This window comes from Columba livia, chromosome 10 (assembly GCF_036013475.1).
Source record: "Columba livia isolate bColLiv1 breed racing homer chromosome 10, bColLiv1.pat.W.v2, whole genome shotgun sequence".
NCBI lineage: Eukaryota > Metazoa > Chordata > Aves > Columbiformes > Columbidae > Columba > Columba livia.
The window spans coordinates 8758855-8778511 of NC_088611.1; the positions used below are offsets into that span (position 1 = coordinate 8758855).

The 19657-nt window shown below is 36.5% G+C and overlaps 1 protein-coding gene across 9 annotated transcripts in view; it reads left to right on the forward strand.

Annotated features, from left to right (window-relative positions):
- Positions 1-19657, forward strand: part of CACNA2D3 (calcium voltage-gated channel auxiliary subunit alpha2delta 3) — a 458229-nt gene that overhangs the window by 90366 nt on the left and 348206 nt on the right. The window contains exon 1 of one of the 9 annotated variants that reach the window (XM_065075324.1): positions 5241-5354. The exons of the other annotated variants lie outside the window; for them this stretch is intronic. The gene's annotated coding sequence lies outside the window, so the exon portion shown is untranslated. Of the gene's footprint in view, positions 1-5240; positions 5355-19657 lie in introns of those variants that run through there. 9 annotated transcript variants of the gene reach the window in all.

Below are 19657 nucleotides of genomic sequence, written 5' to 3' on the forward strand. Positions count from 1 at the left end.
AGTTCACAGCGTAGTGCTTATAGGTGCCTCAGTTGGCAGTGTCCTGTGCTATTGATGTTGGAAAAAATTGTATTTGTCTGTGTCAGACGAAGGCTAAATTTAGTTCTGAATTAGTTTAATTCTGTCTTTCCCCTGTTCAATCTGCAAACATGCATGTCTAATCATAATTAAATGCATTATAGAGTCATGTTATATGTGTCACTGTGAGCAATTATTAGTTTCTTCTGCCACATAGGCAATTTTATAGAAAAGATGAATAAGACTTCTTCTTCCAGACTATAGCACCAGGTATGTAAATGACCCTTGCTAAATATTCTTCTTAGTGTTTACCTTAAGCATGTTAAAGTAAAAGAGTAATCCTTAAAAGCAAGGGTCAGGCAAGCAGGTGGCAGAAATGGCTCGTTCAGAGCTGTGGCAAAGGGGTTAAATATTTGTTACTGCTGAGACTTATGATTGTTGCTCTTCCCCTCAAACTTGTTCAGGTTTATTTTTATCCAGTTGGGATAGAAAGGAAAAGGATGTCAAACCCAGAGGAATCTCTACCATATAAGGGATACCTGCCCAGGTTTGCTCAGAACTCATGTCAAAAAGGCTGTTTGTGCTGCAAATGAGATCAAAAGTGCCCTGGGGAGGAACCAGCGGCTCCGTGGAGCATCTGCCAGTGCTGGACCCACAGCAGCATAGGGGCTGAGGCAGATCTTTCCGTGCTAAAGCCTCGAATGGGAGGGACAAGAGAGGCCACGGAACAGCCAAATCCAGTGTCACTGCCAGGCACATAAAAAGCAGTTTCTGGGTTATTTTATTGAAGCATGTTATTTTAATTAGTTCACCACCTAAAATGCATTAAACAGTATACTTGCATGTCTAAATAGGCCTTTAGATGAACAAGCCTTGTAGTTTTCTGGAAGAACAGAATCTTCCATCTCATGCGTTTGCAAATGGTATTGCATATGCAATCTTACTTGAATAATAAGTGGGGTTTTAAAAAATATCTAATTATTTCTTTCTACTATTGGTGATCTATGCAATCTCTCTCTTGCCTCTTTGTCACTGTCCAGTAGATCCGCACACATGAAACAAGACCGGGGAAGATACTCAGATATCACAGTGTCATATATGCTGTCAGGTGTTTAACTTTTTATCTCAGCTTAGTTCTTGTATAGGTGGTATTTTATGCCCATTTTACTGTTGTTGTTTTCGAAGAGGACAGTCAGGTCTGACAGTACTTATAGCGCCAACAAGTTTCTCAGTTTTGAAGGTTGCTTGTGCTGTGGATGAGCAAAGATGTTTCAGATGTGATGTCTTGCTAGACAAACGTGATGTGTTTATTACAAGACAGAATTTTGTTGTATGTCTCGAGCCTCAGGGAAGCAAGCAGTTTCTACCAACTTCTTTAATGCAGTGATGTGGGTTTTTTTCTGTATGTAATAAGCTGCTGTTTAGTCAGCATTAAATCTGAATCAGCAGTAAGTGTGCAGCATAAGTGTGCAGGCCTTCACTGGAACTGTGTCATTAAACAAAGGTTAAATCAACAAAACGTTGTGGGTAAATAAAATTGTAATTATTAAGTCATATCTGTTTTGTCCAAAGCAATAACATAAATAAAATAAAACCGAATCTATATTGTGAAATCTCTAGAACCAAGACAATTAATTGGAATAACAACCTGTCTAAAAATTCTAAGAATTCTTAAATATTTTTCTAATTATTCGACACAAATTCTGCATAGCTTTGCTTAGACTGTAGGTGGGACCTTCTCAGATCATAAATTAGTACTTTGATATGTTACAGGGGACTTCAAGGAGCTGTGTAGTCTCTGTGGCTTTGGATTGTTATCTGTTGGTAAAACATTCAGGTAGGAAAATGTAAATGAGTGCCTTATAACATTCTTGCTGTTGTGAAATGCAGCCTAGCAGAAGGTAGTAACATTATGAAATGGTCTATAAGCATTAATTACCCACAAAGAATTCTGGCCCTTTGATAGGAGCAGAAATTGGAAATGCTGTGTCAGAAGGAGTTGCTTCAAATCTGTCGAAACAAACTGAATTCCTTCGCTGCTTTTTAGTGAAGGTGGCTTATGATCATAGTGAAATGTTAAGATAATTACAAATTATTAAAAGTTCATCTTCTTGCTTAATAACATTATCTGTCTTTATCAGTAATAAATGCCACTGTCAATATTTTTATTATGTTTGTTAATATGTAGTTATAAATGGTAGTGATATAAGCAATGCGGGGAAGTTGTACCTTTTTTTTCCCCCTATAGCATAGAAAGAAAACTATGTCTTTCTGGCATTTTAAAATTACTTTTTTTTTTTTTTTCTTAAAGCATGATTTGTTGAAATAGAATGGACTAATTCTGTGCTAACAGTGGCACACAGACACCTCAGGCATCATTAGCCGTTTTTCTCTGTCAGCTATTTTCAGAAGGCAAGGATTTTATGACATTCACCAGCTGCCCATAGCTTTTGCTTAAAGAAAGGTTTTAAAAAAAGATAATATTGTGATGAATTAAATGTATAAATTATAAAGACATAAGGATGTATATCGTATATCCTGAGTGCAGTGTGTGCGTTCAGTTTAGAGAAGACCTGTCTCTGTGGGAGTTTCCCTGTAGCTTCTAAGTGTCCTATAATTTATAACCACCTCACAAACACTCTTTATTGTCATATTTTGAAAGCATACTCTCATAAAATTTTATCTGCATTTACAGAATAAAAATAACTTTTTAGGCTGCCTTTGTGCCTGTAACTGGAGTCTGAGCTTGTGAAAACTTGTCCTGCTACACTAAGCCACGCTCTGCACCCTTAGCATAGAATAAATACGTGTGTCTGGGGAGCACGAGAGAAAAATACCTATTCTTTAAATATGATGTACTGTCTGTTTTGTCTGGTTTTGTATTCTGGGTTTTTAAGGAATATTTTTCACACTTAATTTTGTGAATTTGAGGCATTCCATTTGGAAAAGCTTTTCCCAAGCTTTCTTTTTTTGAAGGAAGATGAATGGCAATTATACAAACTGTTGCTCGTTCATCCTTGTGATTGTAGGGTTAAAAATACGGTAGTGCATATTAAAAGGTCAGTATTTGTCAGAAGTGGTTCGGTAGCATCTGAACCATTGTAGGTCTTTCCTGATTAAACTTGAGTGAAGTGTAACAGTAGTACTGTCAGGTGGCTCATGCACTATGATTCCCAGGCTTTTTTAATATTGCATTTGACAGACTTTGCCAGCTGTTGGATGCAGGAAATTATCGAAGCATCTTGGATGAGCGTAGATTAACTTTCTGAAGGTATCATTAGGGTGGAAATGTAATTCCCTTGAGGAAAAATAACAAGGCAATGCTAGTAATGTGGAATAAAGTGGAGTACAACATAGAGGGTATAAATAGAACAATATGGAGAAAAACGTTTCTATATCTAAACACGAGATTTGCTGTTGTCATTGTGTTGGTATGTATGGAGAGCTCTGTTATAAAACCTGATCCTAAACACATGGGGGTAAAAAAAAATATAAATTTCCTCTTGAATTCAGTGGGGTGTAAACAAGATCCTATATAAGCTTATGGAGTTACTTTACAATTTATGACAGACTAAACAGGGGCTGTTATCCAGTATAATAGTTGGTCTTTGCTGTTCTTACTTTGCAAAATTTAATTTGTTTTGCCCTAAGCATCCTTGCTTCAAAATGTTCCATGTCGTAAGACCTTCAGTGATTTGCAAAAGATTCTCTTAGCAGTTAAAACTAAATTGAAGCAGTTCTAGCTGTTTCTACCCTGCAGTTAGGATTCAATCATGCTGTTTGCATTGGTGCTTTTCCACGTTTCAGTTTACTTTTTTGTCTGTCGAGATGCCCAAATATTTATGCTAACCTCTGATCAGCAGAATATTTTTCAAACAGGCTTCCAAATCACTCTTATTTCCTATGCTGCTGCTTCACCATTGAGGATTGAACTCAGCTTCTGCGTTAGGCACAGCGAAACTGCAATGGTTAAGGTCGACCGCTGCATGAGGTTCTGGGAAATCTATTATCAGGCAGAACATTTCACACTTCAGTAAACTCCAAATTAATTGCATTGATGGTACATGAATACCAAAAGAAAGTGAGCATAATTAATGCTACTTCAGCAAACATCAGAGGAAATATTAGTGATTTCCAATTGACGATAATGCTAATGTGTTACATAAAAGTATTTTATTAGAAATGGTATAATATTGTCTATTGCAGTGCCTGTGTAATGTGCCAGTTTATTAATTTAAGTATGTTTTTATTGGCAAGTTAATATTGTATCAGCATGCAAATGTATTTTAATATAATCTTAATTACATGCAGTTCACTAGTAGGACAGTTTAGGTGTGAGGACAGACAAATCTGAAACAAAACAGGAGCATATTATGAAGATATCTTCTAGGGTTTATAGTGCAGCATTAAGAGCTGATGCTATCTCAACACCATCTGTAATTCAGTGAATGACACTTACACAAAAATATCCCATTAATGGTATCATGCTATTGTTTACAGTCTGAGCCGTAATGCATTCCACCCTGCCCGTTGTAGAATACTGTATGAGCAGCCACTGTAAAATGAGCTGTCGGCATCCAGAATGCAGTTTCTCACCCAGAAACAATGTAATAAGAAATATAATTAGTTTCTCTGATTAGCAGAACACAGTGAATTTATATAGGGTGGTTTTGAGTGTTTTTGCAGATGTTAGCACTTTATAAATTTGCATTGGAGTCTTATTTCGACTAGTAAGACTGACTTTCAAGCAGCAGTAGGTAGGTTATAGTTAACCACTGAAGCAGAAATCTAGAGTCAATGAGTAATTATTAAGAGCTTTCCAGAATATTAGCTGTTTCAGTTGCTGCAGTGATGGAATAGTCCATTAGATATTTCTGTTTCTGGCAACTCCTGAGAATTGATTCTGATACGAAACATCGAGCCATTTTGATCAATACTGTAATTACTCTTATTGATGGATTGTTTTACAATGATAGTCATCATTGCAATATGTCTGCTCGGGAGGCATCAAGGCTGTCTGCTGCATGCAGTAATGCGCCACAAATATCTGATTCAAATCAACATACTATTGAGGCTGGGCTGACAAGCGTGAAATTAATTGTTCCACTTCATGTAAGACCTGCATTCTTCTTTTGAGAGAGTAATTTGTTGCTTTGTGTAGCCTGGGAACAGTGCAGCCTTGATGTGTGTTAGGTGTGGCTTTTTTTGGTCTTTGTCTTTTACCTGCAAGATCAGTTCTTTCACCCTTTTAAGCAGAAGCAAAGGAATTCATAACTCAAGGGCTCTGACCAAATTCATATCCTTTCAGGTTTTTGAGGAAGTAATTGCATATCTTGGTAAGAGAAAAATAGGCTTTATGATCCAAGCTATTGAAAGGTTTTAAAATACAGGAGCAGCACTGTATATGAAAGTAGAGCAGAGTGCGCTAATGTTTAGGAGGTGATTTTTTTTTTTTTTTTCTTCACCTGAAATGTTGCATCATTGCTAGTGTTTTTCTTTTTTTAATGGATATTTGTACTGAAAATGTTCAAGTTGCCTTGATGGAAAAATAGAGACTACAGTAAAAGAAAATATTTAGGAACATAAATGTTGTACTGTGCCATACCACTATGGTCTACTGATGGTTGGTTGGAGAACTGGCTTATTAAGTGATGGAAACTAAGCAGTATGTTTATGGTGATAATGTAGTGATGGTTATCAGTACGGTTCAAAAAACTGTGTCCCCCTTAATACTTTGTGTGCTTATACTTTAAGGATGTTATGTTTCAGCTTTAGGTTTAGTTGAAAATATTTGTGCTATTAATATATTAGGACTTTAAATGTTTTTAACTTTATGCTGGTTTGTCATTTTTTTCTCCTTTATATAAGCTTTTCTCTTTCAGTGGGAAGGCAGGAGTTGTTTCTTATAAACTGGCATGGTATGCATGTTCCTATGCATATATACGTTTACTGTATCAATTTGGAATCTAACAAAATAAAGTCATAACTGGGTATGGGCAAACTGGTTTATATGTGGAAAATACAGAAATACCTGTGGAAGTCACTGGCCATTTCTCAGTCCACCATCCTGTCTGTCAGTGTTTGATTTAAATGTTTATAAGGATGATGCTAATATTTCTGTTGTGAACAACTGGGAACAACCTTCTTGCCAAGGTGACGTACTCAGCACAGGGTCCCTGATTTAATTTCATAAAAATAAAGGTTAATGTCTCTCTGCTTATTGGAAAAAAAACTCCTGTCTTAAAGCCACTCTTCTCTCATCAGCACACCAGATGGTCAATCTTTTAAAATACTGCTTATCTAGTTGACTTTAGTGGGATTTTTGTGATCGTAGTTTGTGTTTTAAAGATATGTTCTGTAAAATGGTGTGGGGGGTGAGGTTATGCTTCTTAAATGACTTGTTCATCGTGTTTCAATGCTACAACTGAATTGATTTCTTATGGTCTTCCCAGTGAATCTTCCAGCAATGGAACACTTACCAACCAGCTTTTAGCATACCCTAAGCAGATGCACAGATGGTTTATTTTTCAAGAATATCACTTAACAGACAAACTTTTGTTTCTTGCCTAACAAAGCTCTGCAAGGGCTTTGGATGTATTCTGGCAGCTTTTATCATACTGATCCCATGAGGCCTCTTCTTCCTCATCTGTGCCCGATGTTCCACATTTGTCTCATGCGTTATGCTTTAGCGATGATCAGTAGCATAGTAACATGTGGTGCTATTCTAATTATTAAGTACCAGAATTATTAGGCACTGATAACCTCAATAGTATCTATCAGCAAACATCACGGCCACTGTGTCTCACTGGACCATGTTGTCCAGTCTGGCCTGACCTTGTACCATTCAGCTCCACTCTTTGTCTTTCCTAGTAAGTCATCAGGTGTGCACGTGCCTCTGTCACTGTTGTGGTGCCTGCGGCTGTAGCTGGTGCCTGTTCCCAGCCTGTCACCTGGCTGAGGGTGGGCAGTGCTGGGTTCTGGGACAAGGGCAGTGGTGGTACCGGGGAGGTGGCAGCCCAGGCTCCTGGGAGTGTTGGGAGAGAACTGCTGAACTGAGGCTGGGGGTAGTTTGCTTATGTGGGTGGTTTTCAGGCCTGGACTCCAAATTTGCACTGTAATGTCAATGGAAGGACCCCTAACGACAATAAAAGCAAAGAGTCTGTTCCAAAGCACAGAGCGGGTGCTGTGGTGGTGCTGGTAGAGTTGTGTTGCTGAATTTTGCCTTTTTTTTTTTTTTTTTTTTTTTTAACTTTATGTGCCTGAATGTAATGACAAAGATCAATTATTAATATTGTATAATACTAAAGAAAATTCAATAAGAGCAAATAATATCTAGTAGTTCTGATCCTTGTCTAAACCTACCTTCTAGTTAACATCTTGAGCCTTATTATTTCCTCTGGTGCTCTCCTCTCAGCTATTCCCATTGATGTTAAAGACATCTTTGTTAACAAGGATTCATTAAAGGAAAATGATCTGGTGTAAAATTACTGGTAAGATGGGTGTTGCTTGTGACTGAAAATCTCTCCTTTTGCTGGAGAAGTGTTTCCCGAGCAAGTGTTTACAAAATATTGATGGAACACTTGTCTAATGACAAAGCTGGTATTTCTAGTCATTAATAGTACTTCATGTTAGAAAAAATGAAAGAAATAAAACAATAGACTGAGGATGCATAGCTATCCCATCAAATATGGGGTGGGCTTCTACTTAACTTACACTGTGTGTAGCTACATTGCATTACATGCATTAACTTGCTGTACATTTTCATCTTTGCCATTCATAAAATGCAAAGAATTTAATGCCAAATATTGAATATGCATCATAGTTAAAACTGAGTAAGCTTTTGTTTGCAGAATAGTGATTATCTGAAGAAACAGTTCAGAACTTCTCACTGACCTGTGAAGAAAGTTCATTCGCATCGTTTCCCTGTCACTGTCTTTTGACTGTTTATCACTTTTAACAGGAGATCTTCTTTAGAATGGTTTTACAATAAGGATATTATATACAATTTTGAAATAATATTGAAGTAAAACAAATACTTGAAAGTACATTTAATTAAAACTTTGATCCATATTTATTTTTACATCCACCAAAAACTTTTAAAAGATGTTTTACAAGTGTTCAGGGACTATTTATTGAGCATAATACTGTTATGCATGAGCCTAGAGGTACCTTCTAAGGTCTGTAATTAGTACTGTGTCCACAGAATCAAGAAGAATTAAGAAATGTTACACCCTGGAAAAAGTGGTTTGTTTAAACCAGTGTCCCTCTGTAGAAAGAAAAAAGTATTTTGAGTTGCATTAAATAACTGAAACAAAATGTTTTATGGAATATTTGGCTAAAAATTTGTTCTTTATTAATCAAGAGGATTTTTTTTAGTTTGTTTTTATATTTGGTTGCTTTTTGCTTGAACCAGTTTAAGTTTATACTGACATTTGAAGTTTAAATTGGATTTCTGGGATATAGGCATGAATCAAAACCGAATGAAATCAGTCCAGGGCCAGTTGTGGCTCAACTGTAGCAAATATAAAAAAGTGTCAGGGATATTTTGCTTTGCTCTCCTGTTCCTGTAGTTGTGCTGCAACAGTCAGTAGGGATCTTATTCTTTCAATTCTATCTCGAGACAAAAGTTTTGAAATTCAATTGATTTTTTTTTTTTGAGTGTTTCTATACAATTTCAGGTTTATGTATCTATCAGGAAATCATACTTTCTCCTAAAGAAGCACACACAAAAATCAATCAACTGCTGTTGTGCTTCCATGAATTCAAAAAAGGAAAAAAAAAAAGTAAAAGGCCCACCCATAACATAACAAACCAAAACCAAACCAACCAACCAAAACCGAAAAAATCACCACACACACATACACACACACACACACACAAACCCCAAACCAAACCAAGCCACTGCCAAAAAAACTCCAAACATCCTCCCCCCAAACACCCAGCTCTCTTTTTTTAAAGTTCATTTTTTTGGTTGAGCTTTGATTGGTTCCTTGAGATTGTTTTTTGCAATGAACTCGCTGAAATCTAACATTTATCTTTAATTCATCCCCAGGCTAAATACACAACAAAGCTCTTTTCTGAAGATAGATTGTCCTGGGGCAGCAGAAAATGTATAGGACTGTTCTGTAGGTCCAAAAGTCAAAAAATTGCTACTTGCTGACTTTCCAAAATATACCAGATATTCTATTGATCTGTCTACTTCTTAATTACCATAATCCTGTCTGCTTTGTCGCTATTATGCTATGTGATCTGTGATCAGTCGAGTTTTATTTTATCTACGGTATCAAATGTAATACACCCTCAGTCACTTGCAGTTCTAAGATTGTTTCTACATGTATTGATTTTTAGCTTGTTTTATTAAATTGTAAGGAGAAGAAATTCAAAAGCTTGCTTGCTTTGATAAATGTCTTGTAATTCTAGTTTCTCATAGGAAAGACCTATCAGCTACATGAAGTAGAAAAAGAAAATCAAAATACATGGTTTCCCTTTAGAGATGAAAGGAGGGAGCGTTGCAGGGTAGAATAATAGCTATGTAGGACCGAGCATGCTGGAGTATATTGCTGCTGTCCCAAAGATATAGAAAAGTGCTATTTATCTTCAGTCTGGACAGCTTCACCTGAGACAAAAATTTTCTGGGCAGAGAACATATCCCCCTGCTTGAATGTCAAGTAATGCTTTCCATTTCTGAACAGCAGAAATGAGTTTTCTTGTTGAAATTCTTTGAGATCCTTGCTTTTGGTGGGTCTTGTATTTCAAGAGTGTTACACAGCTAGTTTACTACTTCCAGTTTCTCTTTTAAATAGGATTTTGTGCCTGCTCATGTGTGTAGCAGTAGGTATCTGTTTGTTTTTTTTAAAAAAAAAAAAATGAAAAAAAACAAACCAAACAAACAAAACACAAAATACCCCAAAAATTTATCAGTTTACTGCTAAATGTTGATATGTATTTTTAACAAAAACTGGCTGACTTTGAGAGTTGAACATCAAAACCAAATTCAGACATGATTAAAACAGATTCTGCTACTTTCTGAGCCTTGCCAAACTATCTATTTACTCTCATACTTTTTTTTCCTTGAAATCAGTACTAAAGCTTCTATTTATTGCTATGTAAAAATTCCATTATCATGTGTAGCTATTGTTAGTACAATTACCACCAAGAACATTTACATAATATTTTTTCATGTGATAAATTTCCCAGATTTGTAGGTTTAAAATAATCATTGATCTAACTTACAGACTTTTCATATTTCTTCCATAGTGAAGGCTACATATTTGTCTGTTTACAGTATGATCATGAGGAAAATATGACACGAAGCTGAAACTGTGAGATATGGTGTTTTTTGTTTTTTTTTCTGTGCTGTCCAGAGCAAATTGATAAACAAAAAAGAAAAACATAATCTCTCTGTTCGAGAGCTTTGGCAGGCAGACCTTGGCTTCTTTTTCTCTTATATGGTAATACTACATCTGAACTGCATTTTGCACTTTGATACACAGTGGAAGTTCACCCCTGTGTAACAGACTGCCTACTTGGAGCAAGATGCTGTAAAAAAAAAATGAAGGAAAGAGAGAGATATAACAAAAACCACAGAGTTGAAAACTACTGAGTGGAAAATACTTGGACAGAGGTGGTTCTGTGACTATTGATGCTCTGGATCTGGTACAGTTATGAAATTTGAGTGTGTTATTGAAACTGAACCTAATGCTGCCTTGAAAACCAGAAACTTGTCTCTGTTCCCAACAGCCATATTTGAAGTAGCAAGTGCTCAGTATAGAACTGCTTTGATCGGATTAGCAGATTTAAGGATTATGTTTGTCTGTTTCTGAATTGGAAAAGACTTTTTCTAAAAACCCTGCATGCCTGCACGTGTATGCTAGTTTCCAGAAATTGTAGTTTCTTTCTTTCTGTTTTTCTGCTTTAATCCTGGATAGTATAAATGTTGGCACATACAGTGCCTTGTATGATTAAAACTTGTTAGAAAAATGGATCAAAATTCTGCTTTCATTCACCACCATCTATCAGTCTCACACAGATACTGGTTATTTGTCTGATGTGGCCACAAAATACCGACTGTCAGCTGAGAGCTGCCTGGCTGCCCGAAGCTTAGTGTATAAGTAGGAATTAGTTTATTTTTCTTTCTTTCTCTGTGCCTCTATTCTCAGAGCATTTTGAGAATGAAGCTAAATTATGAAAACCAGACAAGCTGGAGTACGTGAACATCTTGGCACTATAAAGCCTAATGGACACTGGTGTGTTCTGCTGACATTAGGTCTGTCCATACTAGGTATTTTTGTTCCAGAACTAAATTTCTGGGCTTTGAGAGCAGCCAACTCATTTTCTCCAAGAAGAATTGTGGGCACTGGTTTGCTGTAGGATCTCATCCAGGAGTGCTGTGAACTGTGGTGAGACTGAGTCCGTGTGCTTAGGAGGTCCTCAAAGGTGTCGTAGCAGGTCATGTGTTCTCAGATGTTCCCATATGCTCAAAGGCATCCAGGGCATACCCTCATTTTTATGCTAGAAAATTCCTGTTTTGTTTTCCAGAGTTAGAGCTAATAGCTTTTAATAACGTGTCAGGAGCAAAGGAGCTGAGAGCAGATGTAGCACAAATGCAGGAGGGATTCAGCACCTCCTGGGGCACAAACAGTCTGGCTCTGCACCACTTCCCACGCATTGATCCGGGGATGAGAACTCCTCACCTTGGTCTGATCCATCAAAACAGCAGGGACGTGGCTGTTCCGCTACCTTGAGTTCTCACCAGCAGACCTGCCTGGAGCTGCCAGCGCTGCCTTTGGATGCAGGACAGAGCCATGCGGGTGGAGCAACCACCAAAGCGGCTGCCACTGTGATGACAGTGAGTGGAGCCCAGTCAGCAGCTGCTGGGAGCCGGAAGAGAATGAAAAAGCTCTGTGCAATAGAAGCATCTCGATTCCCGCCGCCGCCCCCCCCACCCCCCCCAAAATCCAGTTTACTACTGATTCTTCCTGAATTCAATAGATTTATAAGTGTATAGCCCTGTGTTCTGCTCTGTTGAAATAGTTGAAACTCTTTAATTCCTTCATATGCTTGGTGTTAGAGCTGAAAATAGTGCATCAGGTCCTAGCATAGTAATGTTTTTTGTGTATGTAGTTTTAAAAATGGTCCAAAACAGAGACTTCAGCATTTCCGATTTTTTGGAGTAGAAAATGTAAAGACTTAGTGCATGGTATGGGGAATTTATGCTGGAAATGTGAGGAAATATGTAAAAAAAACTATTAGTGGAAATGCACCTGGTTGTTATGTTTTGAAAAGCAGCCATCATGCCTGTGCAGGAACTTTCTTCCAGGAAAAAAAATTCGGTGGTGTATTTATGGAGCAGGGATGGCCACCAAATTGTCATGGTAAAATGTAGTTAATTATTTGATCTGGATCGATACTCCATATAGTAAATACAGATGAGTGTCTGTATACAGATGACTGAATTTTTGTGCTAAATTGTTGTGCTAGAATTCTATGAATCTGTATTTTCAGTAGATTTTCAAGGAGAGGAATGGTTCGGGACACTTTCAGACCTGCAGTCCTCAAACAAAATTGCGAGTGGGAGGATTGGAGCCACTGTAGGAATGGGAAGTACAGTATCAGTTCCTGAAAAAGAACATATACTGCATTAGCGATTTGTAATTGTTGGATGAGCTCTTAAAATAGTGATAAAACTGATTATGCTTTTATTAAATAGAACACAAATAATGCAGTGCAGAGTTCCTACAGTGCTTTATTTTTAGATTATTAGAAGTTGATGATAGTGATCACATCAAGGCATTGTTTAGTGCACATTCACTCTTAGCATAAATATTGAATTGTCCTCAGGCTATAGGATATTACAGAATATCTGTATTTTGGAACCTCTCACCTTTTCCATAAGCTGCAGTAAGTAAAAAATTCAAATAGAGTAGATAAAATGTAAATGTTTATAAAATAAAGCAATATTGAATATTTCTGTTACACCTCTTCAAAGTGCTGTCAAGGACTACTTTGCTGCAGGACCTTTGCAGGTTTTGGGACTTCATATGAGACTGCTCACAGCTTTTATTTAGTTGTAGTAGTATTTAGTTCTGTGCATTGCATTGCATTTATATTGTATACAAGTCTGAGTCTCACTGCTGCTTGAATTATAGATTCTTGTGTTCCATACTAATACTACTTTTACAGTGTTTTGGACTACTTGCAGTCTACAAATGCTTTTAACTTTAAGATCTTAGTCTGGCTGTTCCTACTTTTGTGAGTACTATTTAGACAAGTAGGAACTGCATTGATTTCAGATTGATCAAGTAGATGGAGGGTTTGCAGGAATGTGTCATATTATATATGCAAATTTCTTTGAGTTTAAAATTACTTGGAACACTCACATCTAATGTATTAAGGAAAAGAATTCCCTTGAGCTTTATGAAGGAAAAAAAAAAAACCCTGAAAAAAGATTCACCAACTCCTACCTGAGAAGTTTTTTTAGGCTAGTTATTTTTTTTTCTTGTTTCTTCCCCTCTGCCCCCGTGTTAGCATTATGAAATTGGTTAGTAAAGACATGGTTTCTTTCAAACTGTTTTAGTAGCTTCAGCTTTCTTTGTACCTCATTTTCACAGAGTTTTTTACCTATGGTTAATAAAAAAAGTTTGTATTAACATTGTGGTTTATTTTGGTGGAATATGTGAATCTCTTTCCCCATTTGATATATTTATTATCATTTCCAAGAAGCTGACTATAGCTAGGCGCTTTGTATTTCTCAGTGGGAACTTGTAGAAGCAAATAGTTTGTGTAGGACTCTCTCTCTATTATTTTTGGGCTGGAGAAATATGCCATACAAGAAAATTGCTTAGGCAGTTAGATTTTGTTGTTTGTCCATCGGGATGGATTGCACACTCTGCTTTAGAAGAAAAGAAATGATGATTTATGCAAGTACATAATGGTCCAGGGTAATGAGCACATCTTTTGTGCAAATGAAATTCAGGCAACCATAATATATAGAATAAATAGTGACAACTGTGAATTACAGACCCATAATTCCACTGAGAAGTTCTGCTGTTGACATAAACTTCAAATGTGAAGCTTGGGTGGTTTGTGATGCTCCATCACTGGAGCCCAGAAAAGAAATTGATTCCAGTGCAAGCTCCATGACCCCAAATTCATGTGATATTTTTCTTTTGTGTGCTCAACACATGATCCTCACTGCCTTTCCCATTTAAAAGTGTCTCTCTACATCTTCCTACTCTACTGAGGGTATGAGGGCTCTCATGTGCATTCTCTCTCTTTTTCTTGCTGGCTTATTGATAGGAACAATAACAGCTTTTGTTTTCAAGCTACTGCAAACTTATACTCAAGCTATTGTTGGAATGGTTTTAGGACTGTATTTTTTAAATGTCTGAAGACTGATGGCCCATCAGTCAGCTTAGATTCATTTACACTGTGTTTGAGAAATACTTCTAGCTTAATATGTGCATGATTTTATGGAATCTAAATAGAGAATAAGTGTTTTGTGATTCTAACTACAATTGTTTGAGCCTCTATTTTTTGTGGAGTTGTGCAGTTTTCAATTAAGTAGTGACTGGAAAATATTTTTATGCAATACGTTTCTTAAGAGCTCTTTGTAGGGGGAAATAAAAATAGAGCATTGAAAAGCATTGGTTTTATTTTTAAGTGATATAAAGTTCTTGTGATGCTTCATGATAGATATTTACCATACACTCAAGTGGATAACTAGTTTTACAAACTGAGTATCAGATTATGTGGGTAATCATTTTGTGGTAGAGAAACACACAAAGATGTTTTTCTTGTTTGTTTGAATGTATCACAGTACTTCAGAATGACAGGTATTTTGTGTTCTTGCCTACCTAAGGAGTGTTGCTTTTTAGTCTGTGTGTATCTTCTCTGTATTATGCCAAGTATGCTTTATTCCATCAGATTCCAGTTTTACTCAAGAACCTGTATTCTTTTCACTTTTTTAGACACATACTTATGGTAATATATAAAAAATGAAAGCAAAACCAAACACAAATCAATCAAACAAAAAACCCCAAAACAAAAGCAGCAAGAAAAACCCAACCCAAACCAACCAAAATCAAGGAAAACCCCTATTTTTTTTTGCCTTTTGACTTTTTATATTAGGTTTGAAGTTAGCTAGCTAGGAGGTTTTTTTTTTTAGCAATTGATGTAATAAGCCTTTGCCTTTTATGCAGATCCAGTATATGTGGCAAATGTTATTACTGGAATGCTATTATTATTGACTGCGTGTGTTACTGTAGTTCCTAGGATTTTTGGTGGTGTTTGGGATTGCACCACACAGAGACTGATGCCAAGTGTTCAGAACAGCAACTAAGTCTCAGCCCTGAAACAAATTGTTCTTGGGGCTGGGCTACTGGGTTTCTTCACAGGCTTTGCTTTCTGCCGAATTTGCAAGACTAAGCCGAAGAGCAAGGTGAAGCTGACTATGGAAATATTAGCATCATTGTTTAATACCTCGAGAACAGAAGCACTGAAGAATTAAATGACTAAATGAAGTTTTTGCAAAACTTAATGGCAGAGCTGGGACCTGAGCCCAATCCTTTTGAGTCCAAGGTTAATATCTAAACCACCAGACCACTCTTCCTCTAAGACTGTAGCCTTCATTGTAACTCCAGGTTTCATTTATGCTAATTTTACTGCAAAACCAAAATCCCTTTGACTTAAATTTTCCATAGTTGCTCTCAAATAACAAGGGAGCTTAAAAATGCTTCTGCAAAGTCTGCTTGACTATTATTAGGTTGTATTTATTGGTAAAATGACTGATTTTTCCAAATGTCTTTAAGCTTGAGTGGTAAGATTTTTTTCTGAGAGATTTCCTTTCCTCTGTCCCCAATATTACAGATGATTTTATTATTTACTGCAAGCATTGCCTGAAACTGGATAGATCATGCTTATCTCAGCAATATTAGAACTACAAAGCATAATTTTTATATATTATTATCTCAGTATATATTTATACGTAAAAGGAAACCTGAATTCTGAAGAAAATATTAATAACGTGGCAGTTCAGTGTTCTTAAATTTAAAACCTCTCTAGAGGGACAGTTAATATCAGGCTTCTATTTATATTGTAGCCCTCATTTTATAGAATTAAAAGTCTCATATTCAAGAAAAAAAAAAAATATACTGCCTGTCCAGAAGGTTGTTTTATTATTGAGCAAAATTATGATTTCTTCAAATGCAATTTGTGAAACTAAACTAGGAATAATAAAGGATTTTTTGGCAATTTAACCCTCTGTAAAGGGTGACAAGCCAGGACCAGTGGCTGGAAGAATAATAAATAATTAGGAGTCTAAATGTGTTTACTACAAATTATTGGGAAAGAAATAGAAGTATTAAGTAAGTCTTAAATATTGTATATCTAGTGTGAGTGAGCTGTTTTAGGAAAAAAAGCTAGCCTTTTATTTACCAAAATATTTTCAAGGGAACTCCATTTTCAGACACAGCTACAAAGATCTGATTGATTAAGTTATCCTACTGGGGTAGAAATAAATTTAATGATACTTTTGGATATTTAGTCATTCAGTTTGCTCTGTGATATATGCTAATACTTAGTTCTCTTAAACTATTTCAGAAGATCTTAAGTTCAAACATCTTCAGAAGATCTTTGTAAAAATTTTAGTAAATGAATCATATATTTTAAATCTTTATACATCCCTTCTGTACAAAGATTTTGAAGAATGATGGCGGTTTCAGCATCAAACCTTCCTATAAGACAAGTTTAATTTATTTTATGAGGAAATAAAGGCACAGAAAACTTAAGATAATTCCATCAGAAGGCTGCTGGAGGGAGCCCCACAGTGCTTAAGAGATTTGTGTTGTCTTCTTAGTAGTCATTTAGCAAGTGCTTTGTTTTGACTCTTAATGTACCGTGCAAAAAAGAGGACCTATTATAATTTCTTTTTGTCCATATATGACTCTTAAATCAGAAGAGAAGGGAATTTACTACATTTTGTGCAGACAGTATACTAAAGTTAAGCTCTAAGAGTCATGGAACCAGATATCTTTTCTAAATTTATTGATCCTTTCATACGCTGTTAGTAGTTAACTGATATAATTTAGAAATTTGATTACTGAAGAATTCCAAGGAAAAGCAAAGGTGACCAGCTGATTATGGCCTCGACTCGTTTGTTGTTAGAGAATTTGTAAAATGTTTCTGCTCGTTAGTGAAATTATTATCTAGGAACAAAGATTTTTCTGGACAGGATTATAGCCACTGCATGCTAATTAATGGAACAAAGAGATGCAGATTACAGAAGCAATAACAGTAAAATATCCAGGAACAGTTGCATTAGGACATTATCTTCCTGGCAGCTGTGCTGGTGTGTGCTTTGGCACTTTTGCTCGTGTCATCCCGCAGTAACCAGAGACTTTTCCAGGGGCCTCACAGAAACGTGCCTCATCCTGTCCCTGTGGCTCTTCTTTTCCAGGGAGTGATCTTACACACTGGGTCAGCAGAACCAGATGGGGAGAAGAAAATAATCTAGAACTGGTATTCTTAGTGGGATGTTAATGGTTCACCAGAAGTGGTAGAGAATGTCATTCCTTTAACCACTAATTCTGAAATAAACAGTTTATGGTGGAGTGAGTCACTTTTCAAAAATACATAGTGGTAACTTGGGTATCCTCAGTCTGTTTTGGCAAGAAATCATAACGTATAGTGGAGGATGTTTCTGCAGCTATCAGGATCACCAAAGTACTCTAAATCTGGTAACTGATCATTACTTTTTACTGGAAAGCACGGATATATGATAAAAGGTTGGTTTTCTAGAAGCATGTTTTCACTTCTAATACCAGAGATTAGAAAGAGCACATTTAGATATCCTGTGGCATCTTCAGTTTCTGCTCCACTATTTAGTAATGTCATTTTGTTGGGGCTCCTAGTAGCTTTTTTGGTAGTGTGTGCTATTTCGCACCTTGTGGCACCTAAGTTCCCATATGTAGATAGTTACTTCAGTGGTGAATTAATGCAATTTTCTGTTCTTTGTTTGGGGAATGAGCTTACATCAACCACAGGTTTCTTCTAAAACTATCACCAAAAACTCTTCATTTGAAGCAAGGATATAAATGGGCTGGAGTGTGACTGGAGTATCTGTATGCTTATTCCTTGACTTCTTTTCAAATGCAGTATTGATAGAAAGCTCTAAAACTGTTGGGAATCAAATTAACATTCTTTAATGTAAGCTGTTATTGTGAAATTATCTGATGACAATAAATGTTCCCTCTCTCTCTATCTCTCTCTGCCTTATAGATGTATAATTTTATTTTTCTGACCCACAAGGAGTAAATGATGAAGTGGTTTGCAGTATTCTTGTGGTTTGACATTTAATCTCCAGTTGGAACAGGAAAATTTTGAAGAATAAGCCAAAAGCAAATTGCTGATTATGAACAGTGTGATTTTTTTTTTTTTGTTTTGTTTTGTTTGTTGTAAAGGCTGGAAAACATTCCCATTTCTACTAAGGCATCTTTCAATGTATGCCTGCTTAAGGTGGTGTGGAGACATGTAGAGATGTAAGATGGCACCATCAGTAGTTTTAAAACATAAATAATGCTCAGGAATCCTTACAGGCTCTGTAGATGTGAAATAGTGAAGTGTTGTGTGCAGGCTTGAGCTATTCTTGCAAAAGGACTTTTTTCCATTTTTCAGAATCCCTTTAGATGAGTTTTGGTGTAGTTGATACATAATCTGATCAGAATGCTGCCACATTGTTTGTACAGGGTTACGTGAGGATAAGCAACATTCTGCTTGTCTGTTCCCAGCACCCCAGAGACTGAAGACAACCATAATAGCTCTTTTCCCTGTTTGCGGTTGATAGCTGTGACTGACGTTGGGTCTGGAATGGCGTTAGTGTCTCCTCATGTGCATTTCTCAGAAGTACTTACACACCTCTAACAGTAATCACTCCACCATACTTGGGAGAGAGTGGAAGAGTCAGTTGGTAACTAGAGACCTTGATGGTTAGTCCATCTCAGTCCCCTGGCTCCAGAAATTGCCTAGGAAGAAGAGACCTCAAACCTCTCCCCTTAGAGTTTACTGTGTTGGCTCAGATGCTCTCAAAACAGCAGAATGCCTCAGATCTGAGGGTGAGTTTTCTACCTACCTCAAACTCCTTCAAACTCCTTCGTTAGAGGCCACTTCAGGTTTTTCCTGTCAAGTGTTAGGGATATCTTGTGAGTGCGGTTGCTCGTATGTAAAGTTTTAGACATTATTCCTGAAATAAAAATCCATAGAGGATCATGATCTTGAAATCAGAGTTGTGTTACTAAAAACAAATGGTTAGAAGGAAGATTTATTTTGAAGGAATTAAAGGCAACCTTTTTTGATGCCTTTTTTTTTTTTTTTAAAGGCACTGAAAAAAAAAATCCTTATTTTGTGACTGAAACAAAACTCAGTGGTTTGCTTGATGATGCTAAAAAAGAATGGCTGAGTACAAAGTTGTTTTTATAATGCTAAAAGATTTTCAATTACCAGAACCCTGTTATACTGTAATAGCAACACAGGCTTTTTGAGAGTTAGTAATTTCTATGCAAACAATGAAAGTCGATATAAAATAAATTAATAGCTTTATTGTAACAGGTTATATCATCATAGTATAAGGTAGAATTCTAGTATA